A 22,190-nucleotide genomic window follows, 5' to 3' on the forward strand; every position below is an offset into this window, starting at 1 on the left:
TATCACAATCACTACCCAGAAGTTATCACACAGCATGCTAAATGAATGGCATAGGATACAGATTTGAAGAGGGTGAAGCCAGATAGATCAGGTTTTCTAACAGACAGCTCTTTTGGGGCCCAGCTTTTGAAAACTCCAAAGTTTCTCCATGTCTTCATTTTAATATGGGAAGATCAGCAACTTTGATTTCCTGACCTGGAAATAGTAGCTCATTTCTAAGGAAAGAATGGCATAAATACCATTGTTTAGAAATCAGAGTCATAAAACATTACGATGTGGTTCAGGGACCTTTAGGTTCTTATCAAATAGATCACCTAGAATTTAAAATCGGGAGACTGTACAGAGAAATACAACATACAATGGGAGAAGGCTTGTACTGGGGAGGGAGGTATGCAGGATGGGAAAATTTTTCTTTTTGAGAACAATCCTGAAAGTTAACACATTTCTCTACATCCTAGTGGGTTTAAAATCTTACATCATTTCTCATTTTTTAGGTCAAAAGTTGTACAATGAAGAGATTTTTTGATCCCAAGCAGTTCTAGCTTCTTCAACCTTCCCTGCCATTGTTGAACTAGGCTTGGCACAGACATGGAGGGTAGTGGAAAGTGTGAGGTGGGGTGGGGTGGGAGTGGGGTGATATATATCAAAGCTCCAAACTACACACAACAGTGTGAACTCTGAAGGTCAGCATGGGTTGTGCCAAAGCAGGAGGTACAGAAGAAATTGTGCCTCTGGGAGAGAACAGGGTAAGTGTTGACAGCTGTCAAAAGCACATTTCACAGCTATGTTTTTAACACCAGATATAAGTAACCTTAATGAGCTTCATTTGAGCCAGGTCTGGGAGTAGCTAATATCCCCAGAGTAGAGAAAAATCTCATCTTAGCCACGGCAAAGGGCTCAAGATAAGAAATGTGTCACACCTCTAAGACATATGATAATAAAACTCCATTAACTGGCAATTCTGGGTGTGCGCTTCAGAAGCCATAAGCTGTAATTTACTGAAAAGCCAAGGTTTCAGGTGACTAATGTTGAAAGAGTCATCATAGTTAGATTCATCTTGTTCATGTGAAATTAGGCCTGATGCAGAGGAAGGAGAGGCTCTAGAAAAGCTCAGGAATACCACTAAAATGTTACCCTATTCTTATGGAGAGTAGTTAAGCATTAAGAAGTCATCAATTTTTACCTTTGAACAACATATTTGTCTGAATAAGTAGCAAAAGTCACTGAAATGTCTGGCTAGAAAAGCTCTGCTTAAATGGAAATGTCACCAGTCAAATGAGTGGTTTCCACAAACTCCATGGATAATAATCACCCTTGTAGCCTGACAGAGCTTCTATGAGAATGCTAGCTTTCAGCCTAATGTGTTCATAGAAGTATTGTCCCACAGCGGGCAGCTAGATGGCACAGTGGATAGAGCACCGGCCCTGGAGTCAGGAGGACTTGAGTTCAAATATGACCTCAGACACACGATACTCACTAGCTGTGTGACCCTGGGCAAGTCACTTAACCCCAACTGCCTCGCAAAAATAAAATAAAATAAAATAATTTGGGGCAGCTAGGTGGCGCAGTGGATAGAGTACCAGCCCTGAAGTCAGGAGGACCTGAGTTCAAATCTGACCTCAGACCAAACACTTGACACTCACTAGCTGTGTGACTCTGGGCAAGTCACTTAACCCCAACTGCCTAAAAAAATAAATTTTAAAAAATGAAAAATAAAAATTTTATATATATAAAAAAAGTACTGTCCACAGTGATGGAGGCAAAACAGCCAGGAGGGGCTGATTAAGGATCAAGTGGAACAAAGCCAAAAGGACTTCTATTACAACTGAATGTACACACACACACACACACACACACACACACACACACACACAGACACATACAGCTAGTAATCAGTGGCATCTGTTTTATGATGTAGGGGTTATTGTCGCTTGCTCCCTTGCCCTACTTTTCTTTGACACAGCTCTAGAAATGCAAGTGAAGCAATAAGACAAGATAAAGAAAAATTAAAGGCGACAGAATTATCCCTATTTGCAGGTGACATGATGGTTTACTCAGAAAATCTCAGAGAAACAATGAAGAAACTAAAAAAAGGTGATTGATAGCTTCAGTGAAGTATGACACAAAATAAATAAATAAAAATCACAAGTATTTCCATACAGTAATAACAAAAACCAGGAGAAAGTGGTAGCAGGAGAAAGCCCATTCAAAATGCTTGCAAAATGCATAAAATATCAGGAAGCCAACCTCCCAAGACATATTCAAGATTTATATAATCACAATTAGAAAAGACTTTACAGAAATAAAGGAAGACAAATAATTAGGGGGATATTCATTGTTCATGGTTGAGGTGAGCCAAGATGACAAAACTTACATTCACTTGTAGACTTAGTATGAAGATTACCAAGGAATTATTTTATAAACTAACCAAATTATAATGAAATTATTTTTGAGTAACAAAAGGAAAATAATGAAAAAAGTTAAGAATGCAAGGGGAATATACTCTTACAAACTCCAAACTTTATTACAAAGAAGTAAGCATTAAAATTACTTGGCACTGGCTAAAAAATAGAGAAGTCAATCAGCAGAGAGACTAGAATAGCAAGAAACCATTAAACACAGTAACCTTGTATTTTGATAACTCCCAAACATAAACTACAGGGGGAAAGAACAAATGGTAAAACCAGAACACAGATTAGCAGGTATACACCAGCATTTCTTTTTTTAATTTTTTTTCCATATGCTTTTGAGTTGAAAATTTTTTCTCCCTTTTTCTCCCCCCCACCCTCCCCAAGACGGCGCACAATCTGACATAGGCTTTACATTTACATACCCATTAAACATATCTTCACATTAGTGAAGTTGTAAGTAAAAATTAAAACCAATAGGAGGAACCATCAGAAAGATGAAACAAAACTCAACAGAAGGTAAAAATAAGTGAGAGCATTCGACTTCCATAGTTCTTTCTTTGGATGTGGACAGCATTTTCCATCCGAGGCCTCTGGAGATGTCTTAGATCCTTGTAATGCTGAGAAGGGTTCAGTTTAACAATCTTAGTCATTGCATAACGTGGCTGTTATTGTGTACAAAGTCCTCTTGGTTCTGCTCACTTCACTCAGCATCAGACCATATAAGTCTTCCCAGGTTTTTCTGAAGTCAGCCTGTTCATCATTTCTTATAGAACAATAGTATTCCATTACATTCATATACCACAACTTGCTCAGCCATTCCCTAATTGATGGGCATCCTCTCAATTTCCAATTCTTTGCCACCACAAAAAGAGCTGCTATGAATATTTTTGTACATGTGGGTCCTTTTCCCATTTGTTTGATCTCTTTGGGATATAGCCCTAGAAGTGCTATTGCTGGATCAAAGGGTATGCACATTTTTGTAGCCCTTTGGGCATAGTTCCAAATTGTTCTCCAAAATGGTTGGATCATTTCACAACTCCACCAACAATGTATTAGTGTTCCAATTTTCCCACATCTCTCCAACATTTATCATTTTCCTGTTTTGTCATGTTGGCCAATCTGATAGGTGTGATGTGGTACCTCAGAGTTGTTTTGATTTGCATTTCTCTAATCAATAATGATTTAGAGCATTTTTTCATATGACTATAGATGGCTTTAATTTCTTCATCTGAGAACTGTCTGTTCATATCCTTTGACCATTTATCAATTGGGGAATGGCTTGTGTTCTTATAAATTTGTCTTAATTCTCTATATATTTTAGAAATGAGGCCTTTATCAGAAGACTGGTTGTAAAAATTCTTTCCCAATTTTCTACCTTCCTTCTAATCTTAGTTGCATTGGCTTTGTTTGTGCAAAAACTTTTCAATTTAATGTAATCAAAATTATCCATTTTGCTTTTCATAATGTTCTCTATCTCCTGTTTGGTCATGAATTCTTCTGTTCTCCATAGATCTGATAGGTAAACTATTCCTTGTTCTCCCAGTTTACTTATGGTATCAGCCTTTATATCTAAGTCCTGAACCCATTTTGACTTTATTTTGGTATATGGTGTGAGATTTGGGTCTATGCCTAGTTTCTGCCATACTCTTTTCCAGTTTTCCCAGCAGTTTTTTTCAAAGAGTGGGTTCTTATCCCAGAAGCTGGGGTCTTTGGGTTTATCAAATAATAGATTACTATAGTCATTGACTACTGTGTCTTGCATATTTAACCTATTCCACTGATCCACCTCCCTATTTCTTAGCCAGTACCAAGCAGTTTTGATGATTGCTGCTTTATAATACAATTTAAGATCTGGAATTGCTAGGCCACCTTCCCCTGCATTTCTTTTCATTAGTTCCTTTGATATTCTGGACCTTTTGTTTTTCCAAATGAATCTTGTTATTATTTTTTCTAACTCTATAAAATAATTTTTTGGTAGTTTGATTGGTATGGCACTGAATAAGTAAATTAGCTTAGGTAGGATTGTCATTTTTATTATATTAGCTCGGCCTACCCATGAGCAACTGATGTTTTTCCAATTATTTAGATCTGATTTTATTTGTGTGAAAAGTGTTTTGTAATTGTGTTCATAGAGTTCCTGGGTTTGTTTCGGGAGGTAGACTCCTAAATATTTTATAATGTCTACAGTAAGTTTAAATGGGATTTCTCTTTCTATCTCTTGCTGTTGGGCTTTGTTGGTAATATATAGAAATGCTGATGATTTATGTGGGTTTATTTTATAGCCTGCAACTTTGCTAAAGTTGTTTATTATTTCAAGTAGTTTTTTACTTGATTCTCTAGGATTCTCTAAGTATATCATCATGTCATCTGCAAAGAGTGATAGCTTTGTTTCTTCTTTGCCTATTCTAATGCCTTCAATTTCTTTTTCTTCTCTTATTGCTAAAGCTAAGGTTTCCAGTACAATATTGAATAACAGTGGTGATAATGGACATCTTTGTTTCACCCCGATCTTATTGGAAATGCTTCTAGCCTGTCCCATTACATATAATGCTTGCTGAAGGTTTTAGATAATGCTATTTATTATTTTAAGGAAGACTCCATTTATACCTATGCTTTCTAGTGTTTTTAATAGGAATGGGTGTTGTATTTTATCAAAAGCTTTTTCTGCATCTATTGAGATGATCATGTGGTTTCTGTTGGTTTTGTTGTTGATATGCTCAATGATGCTGATAGTTTTCCTAATATTGAACCAACCCTGCATTCCTGGTATAAATCCTACCTGGTCATAGTGTATTATTCTTGTGATAAGTTGCTGCAATCTACTTGCTTATTTTGTTTAAAATTTTTGCATCTATATCCATTGGACAAATTGGTCTATAATTTTCTTTCTCTATTTTGACTCTTCCTGGTTTAGGTATCAACACCATATTTGTATCATAAAAAGAATTTGGTAAGACTCCTTCTTCACCTATTTTCCCAAATAGTCTATATAGTATTGGAATTAATTGTTCTTTAAATGTTTGATAGAATTGCATGTAAATCCATCTGGCCCTGGAGATTTTTTCCTAGGGAGTTCATCAATGGCTTGTTCAATTTCTTTTTCTGAGATGGGGTTATTTAAGTATTTTACTTCCTCTTCGGTTAATCTGGGCAATTTATATTTTTGTAAATATGTATCCATTTCACTAAGATTGTCAAATTTGTTGGCATATAGTTGGGCAAAATAATTCCTAATTATTGTTTTAATTTCCTCTTCCTTGGTGGTAGCTTGCCCTTTTCATTCTTGATACTAGTAATTTGGTTTTCTTCTTTCTTTTTTTTAATTAAATTAACCAAAGGCTTATCTATTTTATTGGTTTTTTCATAAAACCAGCTCTTAGTTTTATTTATTAGTTCAATAGTTTTCTTAATTTCAATTTTATTAATTTTTCCTTTGGTTTTCAATATTTCTAATTTGGTGTTTAGTTGAGGATTTTTAATTTGTTCTTTTTCTAGTTTTTTTAGTTGTATGCCCAATTCATTAATCTCCTCTTTTTCTATTTTATTTCTGTGAGCATTTAGAGAAATAAAACTTTCCCTAAGAACTGCTTTGCTGCATCCCATAGTTTTGGTATGTTGTCTCATTATTGTCATTCTCTTGAATGAAATTATTGATTGTTTCTATGATTTGTTGTTTGACCCAATCATTTTTTAGGATTAGATTATTTAGTTTCCAATTATTTTTTAGTCTATCTTTCCATGGCCCTTTATTACATATAATTTTTATTGCATCATGATCTGAAAAGGATGCATTTAATATTTCTGCCTTTCTGCATTGGATTGTGAGGTTTTTATGCCCTAGTACATGGTCAATTTTTGTGTATGTGCCATGTACTGCTGAGAAAAAAGTATATTCCTTTCTATCCCCATTCAGTTTTCTCCAGAGGTCTATCATACCTAACTTTTCTAATGTTCTATTCACCTCCTTAACTTCTTTCTTGTTTATTTTGTGGTTAGACTTATCTAGTGCAAGAGGGGAGGTTCAGGTCCCCCACTAGTATAGTTTTGTTGTCTATTTCTTCCTGTAACTCCCTGAACTTCTCCTCTAAGAATTTGGATGCTATACCATTTGGTGCATATATGTTTAGTAATGATATTACTTCATTGTCTATGGTGCCTTTTAGCAGGATGTAGTTTCCTTCCTTATCTCTTTTGATTAGATCTATTTTTGCTTTTCTGAGATCAGGATTGCTACCCCTGCTTTTTTACTTCAGCTGACGCATAATATATTCTGCTCCAGCCTTTTACCTTTACCCTGTATGTGTCACTCTTTTTCAAATGTGTTTCCTGTAAACAACATATTTTAGGATTATGGTTTTTAATCCATTCTGCGATCCGTTTCCGTTTTATGGGAGAGTTCATCCCATTCACATTCACAGTTATGATTACTATCTGTGTCTTTTTCTCCATCCTTTCCCCCCATTTATGCTTTTCTTTCTCCTTTTTCCTTTCCCCCTTCACTAGTGTTTTGCTTTTGACCACCCCTCCTTCAGTCCCTTCCCCTTTTATTATCCCTTTCCCTTTTCTTCCCCTTTAGTCTTACTGCTGCTTCCCTCCCTTCTTTCCCCCCTCCCTTTTCTTTCCCCCTTTTTCTTTCTTTTCCCTCCTACTGCCTATAGGGCAAGTTAGATTTCTATACCTAACTGATTATATTATGCCCTTCTTGAGCCAAATCTGATGACAGTAAGGTTCAAACAATGCTCCCCCCCCGCCGTATTTCCCTCTGCCGTAATAGGATTTTGTGTTTTTTCGTGTAATGTATTTTACCCTTTTCTGCCTCCTCCTTTCTCAGTACATTTTCTAAGATCAGATTGATCCACTTATTTGGATCCATTTAACTTGATTAGATTTTTTTTATCATTACATCAAAGTCAACTAATATCCACCCTCTTTATGTATACTCCTTTAACAAGGTGTAATAACAATACAGTTCTCAAGGGTTGCAAGCTCATATTCCCTTGTAGGGGTTTAAACAGCCCCCCCCTTATTAACAACATATTGTATCCTTCTGTCCCATTTACCTTTTTAAGTCCTTCTTGAGTCCTGTACTTGAAGATCAAATTTTTTGTTGAGCTCTGGTCTTTTTATCAGGAAAGTTTGGAAGTCTCCTATTTCGTTGAATATCCACCTCCTCCCTTGAAAAATGATGCTCATTTTTCCTGGGTAATTGATCCTTGGCTGCATTCCAAGCTCCTTTGCCTTAAATATCATGTTCCATGCCCTGCGGTCTTTTAATGTAGAAGCTGCAAGGTCCTGTGTAATCCTGACTGTGGTTCCATGATATTTAAATTCTTTCTTTCTGGCTGCTTGCAGCACCTTCTCTTTCATCTGGTAATTTTGGAATTTTGCTATTATATTCTTGGCGTTGTCAATTTGGGATCTCTTTCAGGTGGTGATCTGGATTCTTTCTATGGTTATTTTCCCTTCTGGTTCTAGGACTTCTGGGCAGTTTTCCTTTATGATTTCCTGAAAGATACTGTCCAGGCTCTTTTTTATCATGATTTTCAGGTAGTCCAATAATTTTTAAATTGTCTCTCCTGAGTCGATTTTCCAGGTCGGTTGTTTTACTGATGAGGTATTTTACATTTTCATCTATTTTTTCATTTTTTTGTTTCTGTTTGACTGATTCTTGCTCTCTCATAGAGACATTAGTTTCCATTTGTCCAATTCTAGTTTTTAACAGATTGTTTTCTTCTGTTAGTTTTTGTACTTCCTTCTTCAACTGGCCAATTGTGTTTTTTAGGGACTTGTTTCCTTCAGCATACTCTTCTGTTAGATTTTGTACTTCCTTCTTCAACTGGCCAATTGTGTTTTTTAGGGACTTGTTTTCTTCAGTGTACTCTTCTGTTAGTTTTTGTCCTTCCTTCTTCAATTGGCCAATTGTGTTTTTTAGGGACTTGTTTTCTTCAGTGTATTTTTTTCCAACTGGCCAATTGTATTTTTGAAGGACTCTTTTACCTCTCTCATTTGACTATTAAAATCCTTCTTGAGCTCTTCTAAGAAGGCTTTTTGGGCTTCAGACCAGTTCATATTCCCTTTTGTTGTTGCAGATGGTGGGTTTGTTGACAATGTTGTCCTCTTCAGAATTTCTGTCTTGATCTTCACTCTTCTCATAATATGAATCTATGGTACGTTTCTTTTTACTCATGGTGTTTCTTTATTCCCTGGCCTTTAAAGAGATTGAGCTCTCCTGCTGGGGAACAGAGGGTACTGACCCAAGCTTCTTGTGTTGGGAGCCTAGGTCTTGGTCACTGGCTTTGCGTTCTGGGGCCTCTTATGCTGGGAATTGGAGCTGTAGGTTTCTGGCAGCTTACCTTGTGTTGGGCTGGAATCAGCAAGGCTGGAACTTTCAGGCAATTCTAGGTTGCCTGCTTTTCCTTTCCTTTAGCTTTCTTCAGCTCCTTTTAGATGGCTGCTGCAGGATGTTTATCTGCCTGGGGCCCCCTGCAGTGTTGTCTCCCTCGTTTCTGCTAATGCACCGGGAGATTCCTTTGCAGTGGAGTGCCGAGGCTCCTGGTGGTTTTCTGAGCTGGTTTCCACCGGTTCCCCTGCCCTCACTGAGGCACTCGGAGGTCCAGGTGTTGGTGTTTGCCTGCTCTACCACCTGGGCTTCAGGATTTCTTCACAATTGGAGGCTTCCTACAGCTCACCTGGTGTTGGGTTGGAATCAGCAAGACCGGGGCTTTAGGAAGCCTTTAGGTTGTTTTCTTCACCTCCCCTCAGTCTAACGCAGCAGGGTACTTATCTGCCTGGGGCCCCTTGTTTTTGCTGAGGCACTGAGAGATCCGTTTGCTGGGCTACTGCACTGCTGCTCTTGTCTTTCTTCTAGTTCAGGTGTTCCAGGGTTTTTTTTTTCTGGGGTGATATTTTCTGGGTTTTCAGAGGTTGATAGGGGAGAGTGAGAGCGACTACCTTTTCACTCCGCCATCTTGGCTCCCGGAAGCAGAAATCCTATGCCAGCATTTCACACTACATACCACAGTAAGCTTCCAAAGGATATATGACCTAACTTGAGGCCATAGGGGGCCCTCTAGGTCCTCAGGTCCAGCCTTTTGACAGAGTCCAAGTTTTACAGAACAAATCCGAATTTGTTCTGTGAAGTTTGGATTCAGTCAAGGCGCCTCATTTCAGGACCTATAGGGCCCCGTGTGGCCTCGAGGATGCAAGTTCTCCACCCCCGAATAAGTTATTAGCCCTGGGACAAGACCCTGGCAACTCCCAGTTTCCAAGCTAACCTCCTGCCTCCTAACCAGGCTCCAGAAACTCCCCTAGGGCAATACCTCTTGTTTTTGTCTGCTGTGTGGCTTCTCAGGGTTTCACAGACCATGATATCACCACCTGCCATGAGGTTATATACTGAATTACCTGCCTTCCTTGACAGACTTTGTTCCAACTACTGATACTCTGCCTGAACTCATTCCTCAAGGGTCAGCATAATCCTATCTCCCTATACTCTCTCCAGGGCAGCTAGGTAGACAGAACTAGGTGGAAAGAGAGCACTAGGCTTGGAATCAGGAAGACATCTTCCTGAGTTCAAATCTGGCCTTAGACACTTATTAGCTGTGTGACCCTGAGCAAGTCACTTAAATCTGTTTGCCTCAGTTCCTAATCTGTAAAATGAGATGCAGAAGGAAATGGCGAACCACTTCAGTATCTCTGCCAAGAAAACCTCAGGGGCATGAAGAATTGGACACGACCGAAATGACTAAACAACAACAAACATACTCTCTCTCTATCCTAGTACTTTTGAGTATCCTCCCCACCAATGACAATGTACAAACCCTTTTCCCCATCCCCAACTTCCTGTTCCTTTATTCCCATCCACTTTAACTGTCCCTCCTGGAAGTTTCCCATATCTGCCTGCCATTTTCATGGTGACCTCTGGAAAAGAAAAGTTCCATAATTAAAGAACTTTTCTTTTTAAACTTCTTCCTCTCCCACTCCTTCAAACTTGGCTTTCTCTTGATGACACTATGTCCCTCTCCACTATTTCTAATAGTGGCTATACTTTCTCTCCTACTCCTGACTCACTGGTTGTGGTAAGAGAGGCAGGATATCTACGGTTCTCCATTTAACTTCCAGATTCTTCATCTATCACAATCAATCAGCAATTTCTACTCTGAAGTTTGAAGTTCACACTATCCAAATTTATCAACCCATCCATATCCTGGTGGCTATTATTTATTGTCCCCTAAGATAAGTTTCTTCTTTCTTCAATGAGTTCAGTGCCTGGCTCACAGACTTTCTAATCAACTTCCCACCATTCCCCAACTCTGTCAACTCCTGACTTTATATGAGAAGACTTCAACATACAAAATGAAGCTCCCTCAAACACCTTAACTTTCCAGTTCTTCCATCTATTAAATTCTCATGACCCACTCCTTCATTCCACCTCAGCTACTTAGAGACATGGTCATACCCTTAATCTGAATCATCATCCACAAGTATATTACTTCTATGTTCAAGAACTAAGTTTCTTAATATGATCATAATCTTTTGTCATTCATCCTTCCCTATTCCATATGATTTTTAACCCTATTCTTCATCTTGCTGTGGCCTCCATTCTCTCAATTACTTAATTACTTCCCAGGCATCACTCCTGCATTCTCTTCTCTTTCCTATTTTGAGCCCTTGGTAAAGTCTGACTCCCATTTCCCTCCCATCTGTGCTTCTGCTTCTTCAGACTTTTCCACTATAATTGAACTACGTTCTCATGCTAGAACTTCCATCAGTACTCATTTGGAGCTGGCACCTTTCTCTCATTGGTGAGCTCTTTCCAGGGGCCTTCTGTTTAATTAGATTCTCTCTATGACTTGATAATTGCTGCTGTTTTCACCACTCCAGCTAGAGGCCTGTAAGCTTTCAGCGCTCCCAAAGTGGTATGATCTGGGGAGAGGTCTTTTTACTGCCCTCCTGACCCAGGCTCGTTTCTGGTTGAGTGTTTCAGCAGATTGCTTCTTGACTCAGCCACTACTGGTCCACTGGGAAGCTCTCCAGGTTCAGAGCAACTGAACTCTGGCTCCTCTTTGGTCTGGGACACTGTGCTCTGTTCCTGGGATCAGAGCCACACAACTACCATCTGTTTCTGGAAATTGTTCCTTGCTCAGTACACAGGTACTCTCACAATCCTCCTCTCTACCTTGGATTTCTGACTTGGCACTTCCCAACTTGTGGGAGGTAAAATGGGCTGCTACATGGCATCCATTCCCACACCCAGTGCTTCATCAAGGATCCCCTGGGATCTTTCTGGTGCCCTCTCTTGTCAGTCCCTTGGTGCTAGAATGCTCCCCAACATAGCCACTGTGGGTTCCTGCCAGCCCCCATCTCCAGTGTCCCCAGACCTGTCTCCCTAAGCTGCCTTGCACTGGAAAAATGGCTCACTGGGACTTCTTTTTGGCTTCTTGACCAGAATTCAGTCTGGTACATTCTCTAGATCTTTGGTGAGGAGGGGTAGCAGGGCAGAACTAGACTCTAATGTTTCTTCTAACTCTACCATCTGGACTTCTCTCAGGTTTCACTTTCTCAGTACCTCACACTAAACAAGTCCAAAATAGTACTTAATCATCTTCCCTCATAAACATCCTAACTTTCCTATTTCTTCTGACTACACCATCACTTGTCCAATCACTCAGATTAGAAACTACCTATCTTCAAACGAATGGGAAAAGGATCCACATGTACAAAAATATACATAGCAGCTCTTTTTGTGGTGGCAAAGAATTGGAAATTGAGAGGATGCCCATCAATTGGAGAATGGCTGAGCAAGTTGTGGTATATGAATGTAATGGAATACTATTGTGCTATAAGAAATGATGAACAGGCTGACTTCAGAAAAACCTGGGAAGACTTATATGGTCTGATGCTGAGTGAAGTGAGCAGAACCACGAGGACTTTGTACACAATAGCAGCCATGTTATGCAATGACTAAGAATGTTAAACTGAACCCTTCTCAGCATTACAAGGATGTAAGACATCTCCAGAGGCCTTGGGATGGAAAATGCTGTCCACATCCAAAGAAAGAACTATGGAAGTCAAATCGCTCTCACTTATTTTTACCTTCAGTGAGTTTTGTTCCTCTTCTGATGGTTCCTCCTACTGGTTTTAATTTTTACTTACAACTTCACTAATGTGAAAATATATTTAATGGGTATGTAAACGTAAAGCCTATGTCAGATTGTGCGCCGTCTAGGGGAAGGTGGGGGGGAGAAAAAGGGAGAAAAATTTTCAACTCAAAAGCATATGGAAAAAAAATTTTAAAAATAAAAAATTTTTTTAAATAAATAAATTAATTAAAAAAAAAGAAACTACCTATCTTTCTAGATATCTAGAAACTAAACTATTTATCAGGCTAGAATTTTTTTTCACTCTTCCTTCTTGTTCAATTTCCAATTCCTGTTGATTCTCTCTTTTTAAAAATAATTGTTTTTTTTAATTTTTTTAATTAAATTTTTTTTTTTAATTTTTAACATGTTTTTAAAACTTTGGGTTCCAAATTTTCTCCCTTCCTCCCTCCTCCTCATTCACCCTCATTGAAAAGGCAAGCATCTTGATACAGGTTGTAGATATGTAGTCATGCAAAACACTTCCATAGTAGTACTGTTGTGAAAAACTAAATATATTTCCCTTCATCCTATCCTACCCCCCATTTATTCTATTCTCTCTTTTGACCCTGTCCCCTCCTCAGAAGTGTTTGCTTTTGATTATCCCCTCCCCCAATCTGCTCTCCCCTCTATCAACTCCCTGCTGTCTTGTCCACTTCCCCCCTTATTTTCCTGTAGGGTAAGATAGATTTCCATACCCCTTGTGTATGTTATTCCCTCCTTAAGCCAAATCTGATGAGAATAAGATTCACTCATTTCCTCTCACCTTCTCCTATTTCCCCTCCACTGTAAAAGCCTTTTCTTGTCTGTTTCATGTGAGATAATTCACTCCATTCTACTTCTCCCTTTCTCCTTCTCCTAGTATAATCCTGTCTCACCCCTTAATTTTATTTTCCAGATATCACTCCTTCATCTTCAACTCACCCTGTGCCCTCTATCTATCTATACATACATATAATTTTTTCCCTCCCACTACCCCAATACTGACAAAGGACTCATGAGTTACAAACATCATCTTTTCATGCAGGAATGTAAATACTTCAACCTTAATAAGTCTTTTATGATTTCTCTTTCCTGTTAACCTCTTCCATGTTTCATTTGGGTCTTGTATTTGAAAGTCAAACTTTCTATTCAGCTCTAGTCTTTTCCTCAGAAATGCTTGAAAGCCCCCTATTTCATTGAATGACCATTTTTTCCCTGAAGGATTATACTCAGTTTTGCTGGGTAGGTGATTCTTGGTTGTAGTCCTATCTCCTTTGCTGCTAAATCTTGTGTTATCCTGACTGTGTTTCCACAATACTTGAATTGTTTCTTTCTGGCTGCTTGCAATATTTTCTCCTTGACCTGGGAATTCTGGAATTTGGCTATGATATTCCTATGAGTTTTCCTTTGGGGAGCTCTTTCAGGAGAAGATCAGTGGATTCTTTCAATTTCTGTTTTGCCCTCTTGTCCTAAAATATCAGGGCAGTTTTCCTTGATAATTTCTTGAAAGATGATGTCTAGGCTCTTTTTTTGATCATGGCTTTCAGATAGTCCAATAATTTTTAAATTCTCTCCCCTGGATCTATTTTCCAGGTCAGTTATTTTTCCAATGAGATATTTCACATTCTCTTCTATTTTTTTCATTCTCTTAGATTAGTGTTATAGTGCCTTGATTTCTCAAATTGTCACTAGCTTCCAATTTCTCCATTCTAATTTTTAAGGAAGTATTTTCTTCAGTAAGCTTTTGGACTTTCTTTTCCATTTGGCCAATTTTAATTTTCAGGGCATTCTTCTCCTCCTTGGCTTTTTGGACCTCTTTTGCCATTTGGGTTAGGCTATTTTTTGAGTGTTATTTTCTTTCAGGTTTTTTTTGGGATCTCCTTTAGCATCACTCTCAGTTTTTCTTCTGCTTCTCTTACTTGCTTCTAAAAATCCTTTTTGAGCTCTTCCATGGCCTGAGACCAGTTCATATTTTTCTTGGAGGCTTTGGATTTAGGAGCTTTGGCTTTGTTGTCTTCTTCTGGTTATATGTTTTGATCTTCTTTGTCACCAAGTAAGAATATAGTCTGACTCTTTTTGCACTGCTTGCTCATGATCCCAGCCAATTACTTAAGTTATAAGCTCCTTGTTAAGGTAGGGGTCTGTTTCCAGTGTGGAGAATGTACTGTCCCAAGCTTCAGGGGTTTTGCACAGCTATTTTCATAGAGTTCCTGGGTTTGTTTCGGGAGGTAGATTCCTAAATATTTTATAATGTCTACAGTAAGTTTAAATGGAATTTCTCTTTCTATGTTTTGCTGTTGGGCTTTGTTGGTAATATATAGAAATGCTGATGATTTATGTGGGTTTATTTTATAGCCTGCAACTCTGCTAAAGTTGTTTATTATTTCAAGTAGTTTTTTACTTGATTCTCTAGGATTCTCTAAGTATATCATCATGTCATCTGCAAAGAGTGATAGATTTATTTCTTCTTTGCCTATTCTAATGCCTTCAATTTCTTTTTCTTCTCTTATTGCTAAAGCTAACGTTTCCAGTACGATATCGAATAACAGTGGTGATAATGGACATCCTTGTTTCACCCCCAAACTTATTGGAAACACTTCTAACTTGTCTCCATTACATATAATGCTTGTTGAAGGTTTTAGATAGATGCTATTAATTATTTTAAGGAAGACTCCATTTATACCTATGCTTTCTAGTGTTTTTAATAGGAATGGGTGTTGTATTTTGTCAAAAGCTTTTACTGCATCATGTGGTTTCTGTTGGTTTTGTTGTTGATATGCTCAATTATGCTGATAGTTTTCCTAATACTGAACCAACCCTGCATTCCTGGCATAAATCCTACCTGGTCATAGTATATTATTCTTGTGATAAGTTGCTGTAATCTATTTGCTAATCTTTTGTTTAAAATTTTTGCATCTATATTCATTAGAGAAATTGGTCTATAATTTTCTTTCTCTGTTTTGACTCTTTCTGGTTTAGGTATCAGCCCCATATTTGTATCATAAAAAGAATTTGGTAAGACTCCTTCTTCACCTATTTTCACAAATACTCTGTATAGTATTGGAATTAATTGTTCTTTAAATGTTTGATAGAATTTGCATGTAAATCCATCTGACCCTGGAGATTTTTTCCTAGGAAGTTCATTAATGGCTTGTTCAATTTCTTTTTCTGAGATGAGGTAATTTAAGTATTTTACTTCCTCTTCGGTTAATCTGGGCAATTTATATTTTTGTAAATATGTATCCATTTCACTAAGATTGTCAAATTTGTTGGCATATACTTGGGCAAAATAATTTCTAATTATTGTTTTAATTTCCTCTTCCTTGGTGGTAGCTTCGCCCTTTTCATTCTTGATACTAGTAATTTGGTTTTCTTCCTTCTTTTTTTTAATTAAATTAACCAAAGGCTTATCTATTTTATTGAGTTTTTCATAAAACCAGCTCTTAGTTTTATTTATTATTAGTTCAATAGTTTTTTTAATTTCAATTTTATTAATTTTTCCTTTGGTCTTCAATATTTCTAATTTAGTGTTTAGTTGAGGATTTTTAATTTGTTCTTTTTCTAGTTTTTTTTTAGTTGTATGCCCAATTCATTGACCTCCTCTTTTTCTATTTTATTTATGTAAGCATTTAGAGATAAAAAACTTCCCCTAAGAACTGCTTTAGCTGCATCCCATTGAGTTTTTGGTATGTTGTCTCATTATTGTCATTCTCTTGAATGAAATTATTGATTGTTTCTATGATTTGTTGTTTGAACCAATCATTTTTTAGGATTAGATTATTTAGTTTCCAGTTATTTTTTAGTCTACCTTTCCATGGCCCTTTATTACATATAATTTTTATTGCATCATGATCTGAAAAGGATGCATTTAATATTTCTGCCTTTCTGCATTGGATTGTGAGGTTTTTATGCCCTAGTACATGGTCAATTTTTGTGTATGTGCCATGTACTGCTGAGAAAAAAGTATATTCCTTTCTATCCCCATTCAGTTTTCTCCAGAGGTCTATCATACCTAACTTTTCTAATGTTCTATTCACCTCCTTAACTTCTTTCTTGTTTATTTTGTGGTTAGATTTATCTAGTGCAGAGGGGGAGGTTCAGGTCCCCACTAGTATAGTTTTGCTGTCTATTTCTTCCTGTAACTCCCTGAACTTCTCCTCTAAGAATTTGGATGCTATACCATTTGGTGCATATATGTTTAGTAATGATATTACTTCATTGTCTATGGTGCCTTTTAGCAGGATGTAGTTTCCTTCCTTATCTCTTTTGATTAGATCTATTTTTGCTTTTTTCTGAGATCAGGATTGCTACCCCTGCTTTTTTTACTTCAGCTGACGCATAATATATTCTGCTCCAGCCTTTTACCTTTACCCTGTATGTGTCACTCTTTTTCAAATGTGTTTCCTGTAAACAACATATTGTAGGATTATGGTTTTTAATCCATTCTGCAATCCGTTTCTTTTATGGGAGAGTTCATCCCATTCACATTCACAGTTATGATTACTATCTGTGTCTTTCTCTCCATCCTTTTCCCCCTTTTATGCTTTTCTTTCTCCTTTTTCCTTTCCCCCCACTAGTGTTTTGCTTTTGACCACCCCCTCCTAGTCCCTCCCCCTTTATTATCCCTTTCCCTTTTCTTCCCCTTTACTTACTGCTTTTCCCTCCCTTCTTTCCCCCTCCCTTTTCTTTCCCCTTTTCCCTCCTACTGCCTATAGGGCAAGTTAGATTTCTATACCTAACTGATTATGTTATGCCCTTCTTGAGCCAAATCTGATGAGAGTAAGGTTCAAACAATGCTCCCTCCCTCCCTTCTTTCCCTCTGCTGTAATAGGATTTTGTGTCTTTTCCTGTAATGTAATTTACCCTTGTCTGCCTCCTCCTTTCTCAGTACATTTTCTAAGATCAGATTGATCCACTTATTTGGATCCATTTAACCCACTTGAATAGATTTTTTTTTATCATTACATCAAAGTCAACTAATATCCACCCCTTTATGTATACTCCTTTAACATGGTGTAATAACAATACAGTTCTCAAGTTGCAAGTGTCATATTCCCTTGTAGGGATGTAAACAGCCCCCTTATTAACAACATATTGTATCTTTCTGTCCCATTTACCTTTTTATGTCCTTCTTGAACCCTGTACTTGAAGATCAAATTTTTTGTTGAGCTCTGGTCTTTTTATCAGGAAAGTTTGGAAGTCTCCTATTTTGTTGAATATCCACCTCCTCCCTTGAAAAATGATGCTCATTTTTGCTGGGTAATTGATCCTTGGCTGCATTCCAAGCTCCTTTGCCTTAGGAATATCATGTTCCATGCCCTGTGGTCTTTTAATGTAGAAGCTGCAAGCTCCTGTGTAATCCTGTCTGTGGTTCCATGATATTTAAATTGTTTCTTTCTGGCTGCTTGCAGCACCTTCTCTTTCATCTGGTAATTTTGGAATTTTGCTATTATATTCCTTGGCGTTGTCAATTTGGGATCTCTTTCAGGTGGTGATCGTGGATTCTTTCTATGGTTATTTTCCCTTCTGGTTCTAGGACTTCTGGGCAGTTTTCCTTTATGATTTCCTGAAAGATACTGTCCAGGCTCTTTTTTCATCATGATTTTCAGGTAGTCCAATAATTTTTAAATTGTCTCTCCTGAGTCGATTTTCCAGGTCGGTTGTTTTACTGATGAGGTATTTTACATTTTCATCTATTTTTTCATTTTTTTGTTTCTGTTTGACTGATTCTTGCTCTCTCATAGAGACATTAGTTTCCATTTGTCCAATTCTAGTTTTTAACAGATTGTTTTCTTCTGTTAGTTTTTGTACTTCCTTCTTCAATGGCCAATTGTGTTTTTTAGGGACTTGTTTTTCAGTGTACTCTTCTTTAGTTTGTTTCCAATTGTGTTTTTTAGGGACTTGTTTTCTTCAGTGTATTTTTTTTCCAATTGGCCAATTGTATTTTTGAAGGACTCTTCTACCTCTCTCATTTGACTATTAAAATCCTTCTTGAGCTCTTCTAAGAAGGCTTTTTGGGCTTCAGACCAGTTCATATTCCCTTTTGTTGTTGCAGATGTGGGTTTGTTGACAATGTTGTCCTCTTCAGAATTTCTGTCTTGATCTTCACTCTTCTCATAATAAGAATCTATAGTATGTTTTTTTTTTACTCATGGTTTCTTTATTCCCTGGCCTTTAAAGAGATTGAGCTCTCCTGCTGGGGAACAGAGGGCTGACCCAAGCTTCTTGTGTTGGGAGCCTAGGTCTTGGTCACTGGCTTTGTGTGCTGGGGCCTCTTATATTGGCAATTGGAGGTTGTAGGTTTCTGGCAGCTTACCTAGTGTTGGGCTAGAATCAGCAAGGCTGGAACTTTCAGGCAATTCTAGGTTGCCTGCTTTTCCTTTCCTTCAGCTTTCTTCAGCTCCTTTTAGATGGGTGCTGCAGGGTGTTTATCTGCCTGGGGCCCCTGCAGTGCCATCTCCCTCGTTTCTGCTAATGCACTGGGAGATTCCTTTGCGGTAGAGTGCCGAGGCACCTGGTGGTTTTCTGAGCTGATTTCCACTGGTCCCCCTGCCCTCACTGAGGCACTCGGAGGTCCAGGTGTTGGTGTTTGCCTGCTCTACCACCTGGGCTTCAGGATTCTTCACAATTGAGTGAGGCTAGGGCTTGACAGCTCACCTGGTGTTGGGTTGGAATCAGCAAGGCGGGTTTAGGAAGCCTTTAGGTTGTTTTCTTCACCTCCTTTCAGATGAATGCTGCAGGGTACTTATCTGCCTGGGGCCCTTGTAGTTCTGCCTCCCTTATTTTTGCTGAGGCACTGGGAGACCCATTTGCTGGGCTGCTGCACTGCTGCTCCCGTCTTTCTTCTGGCTCAGCTGTTCCAGGGTTTTTTTTTTTCTGGGGTGATATTTTCTGGGTTTTCAGAGGTTGATAGGGGAGGGTGAGAGTAACTACCATTTTACTCTGCCATCTTGGTGTGATGCAGCTGTTTTCAGAGATACTTCTAGGGACCTGTAAATTTTCAGTTCTTCCAAGGTGCTATGATCAAGGATGAGGTGTTTACTGCTTTCCTGTCCTGTGCTCTGGTCTATGAGGAACTACAAGCACTCTTTTCTGTCTTAGAACTGTGAGGGTTAGCTCTGCACAGCCACTACAAGCTCCACCACGCCAGCACTCCTCCTCACCCCAGGACCACCACCCAGAACTGTAACCCAGATCCAAGCACAGGCAAAGGAAGAGAATCCTGCACCAACAGAGTGATTCCTGCAATCCCCCTCTGATCAGCCACTCAATTCTCACTCAGTTTGTGGGCCGGAAGCTCAGGAGGCAGCTGCCACCCGGGGCCAAGCTTGGGAACTGGAGCTGAGACCACCTTGCTTCTCTCTCTCACTGGAGACACAGACTTTTCCCACTGACCTTCTAATCTGTCTTTGGCATTTGTGGGTTGAGAAGTCTGGAAACCATGATTCAGTCCTCTGAGGCCTGCTCCAGGTTTTACTGTGGCCTGCGCGGCCACGCTGAACCGCGCTCCTCTTCCAGGCCAACGCAATATACTTTTCTGATCAACCATCCAGGTTATCTTGAGCTGGAAATTTGTTTCACTCTGTCTTTTGTGGGTTCTGCTGCTTTAGAATTTGTTTAGAGACATTTTTTACAGGTATTTGGAGGGGTTTGGGGGAGAGCTCAAGCAAGTCACTGCTTTTACTCTGCCATCTTGGCTCTGCCTGATTCTATCTTTTTAATACCTCTTGCATACATGCCCTCTCCATACAAATGGCTAACCAATTTAGTTCAGGACTCCTCACATGTCACTTAGATGAAGTAATAGAAGCCCATATTTATATGATGCTTTTAGTTTACAAAGCACTTTCATCACAACTATACAAGGTAGGTAGGACAACCATTATCATCCCCATCTTACAGATGAGTAAACTGACACTTTAAGAGGTTAAGTGACTTGTCCAAGGTCACACAGCTAGTGAACAGTAGAGCTGGGAGTAAAATCAAATTATCTATTTCTAACTCCTGTATTATTTCTTCTATACCACACACTGTCTTTCAGTTCTTCTTACCTGGTCTTTGCATAAGACTGATCAAAGCTGTCTGCCAAATACCTTCAATACCTTTTTATTCACTATAAGATAAAATGAAAACTCTAAGGTTGGCCAAATATTTAAAAAGCATCCATGATTTGACTTCAAACTACCTTTGTAGTCTTATTCCACATTATTCTCCTTCACATTCTCCATGTTTCAGCTAAATGAGTTGAATAGCTATTCCCCGAACACATCTGCCTCTATATATTTCCATGCCTTGAATGCAACTCCTTCCTCATTTCTACTAACTGAAATCCTCTTCCTTCAAAGTCCAGTTTAGGTGGTACCTTTTTCATCATCCCCACCTCCTCCCATCCACCCCCACACCCCAGCTTAAAATAATCTCTTCCTCCTTAAATTAGAGCATTTTGGCTGAATATTTCTTTTGTTACTTTCACATTATACCATGTGTTCCTTTCATTTTGTTATACTTATTTTTGCTCATGTTGTATCCCCCCATTAGATTATAAACTTCTTGAAGACAAACGGTTTCTTGCACATATAGACACATTAAATGCTTGTTGAAATTAAATTTACTGATATTAACTATGATGTTTTCTAGGCTTCTAGTCAGTGCCTCAGGAGCTTTCATCTTGGCAAAAGATACACATTAAGTTATAACATAACTACTAGCTGCTTGTTCCCGGTGTGCTGAATGAGAAAAAACACTGGAGTAAAGAGTCAGGAGACCTGCACAAGGAATCATTTAATCTTTCTGGGTCTTAGCTTCCTCAAGTGTAATTTTAATTCCCTGCCCTGACTACCTCATAGGATCACTGCAAAGATCAAATCAGACAATGTATATAAAGAGATTTGTAAATTGCAAAGTGCTGAACATATATAAATATTATGATCAGCATTATCATCATTCAAGAATGAACATTCATAATATGTTCTTAAATATTCCATCAACAAATATAGTTATAATGAATCTCTTCCAAACAGAAAGACATTCTCTTCCATTGTCTCACCTCTACCACCTAAGGCTCCCTGGCTCTACCTTTTTTCTAAATAAACATGAGTTAGCAGCAACACAAGTCAAAATCTTAGGGGAAATGACCAATATTTTGAAAATGAGGGATGGATGATGCCATAGAACACAAATAAAAACAGGACACAATAATATCTTCATGGAAACATACAATTTAAGTGAAAAGGTGAGAGCCAGAGAGATATCAACAGCAGGAAATGTTAAATTTAAAAATCCTTAAAGGAATTAACCTGTGTTGGAATGAAGAGATAATTTTTCATCTTTTTAAGACAATCCATAGAGTTTAAAGATTCCTAATTTTGAAAAATCCTGTGAGGCATTTGTAGAAAATTTTAGGAAGCTACTGAAGATCAAAATTATGAATCAGAAGAATGAACTACAAATCAAAATTTTTCCTATTGTCTAGACTCAGACACCTTCCACAAAACCATAAATCTTCACGTGGTGGGGGCCCTTGGTGGAGCTCCTTATAATGGTTAGTTATTGATATTCCTGCTCTGTTCCCTGGCATGCACACTATGAAGGATGCCCCACAAATCCCTCTAGGGGATTTTGACCATGATTCAAAAACTAACCCCAGCCAACTCCTGAA

The 22,190-nt window shown here is 38.3% G+C and overlaps 1 protein-coding gene across 10 annotated transcripts in view; it reads right to left on the reverse strand.

Moving 5' to 3' along the window:
* PNPLA7 (patatin like domain 7, lysophospholipase) overlaps nucleotides 1–22,190 on the reverse strand; it is a 198,839-nt gene that overhangs the window by 24,639 nt on the left and 152,010 nt on the right. The window lies entirely within an intron of this gene.

Source organism: Phascolarctos cinereus, unplaced genomic scaffold (assembly GCF_003287225.1).
Source record: "Phascolarctos cinereus isolate Bilbo 61053 unplaced genomic scaffold, phaCin_HiC Scaffold_2;HRSCAF=192, whole genome shotgun sequence".
Classification (NCBI taxonomy): Eukaryota; Metazoa; Chordata; class Mammalia; order Diprotodontia; family Phascolarctidae; genus Phascolarctos; species Phascolarctos cinereus.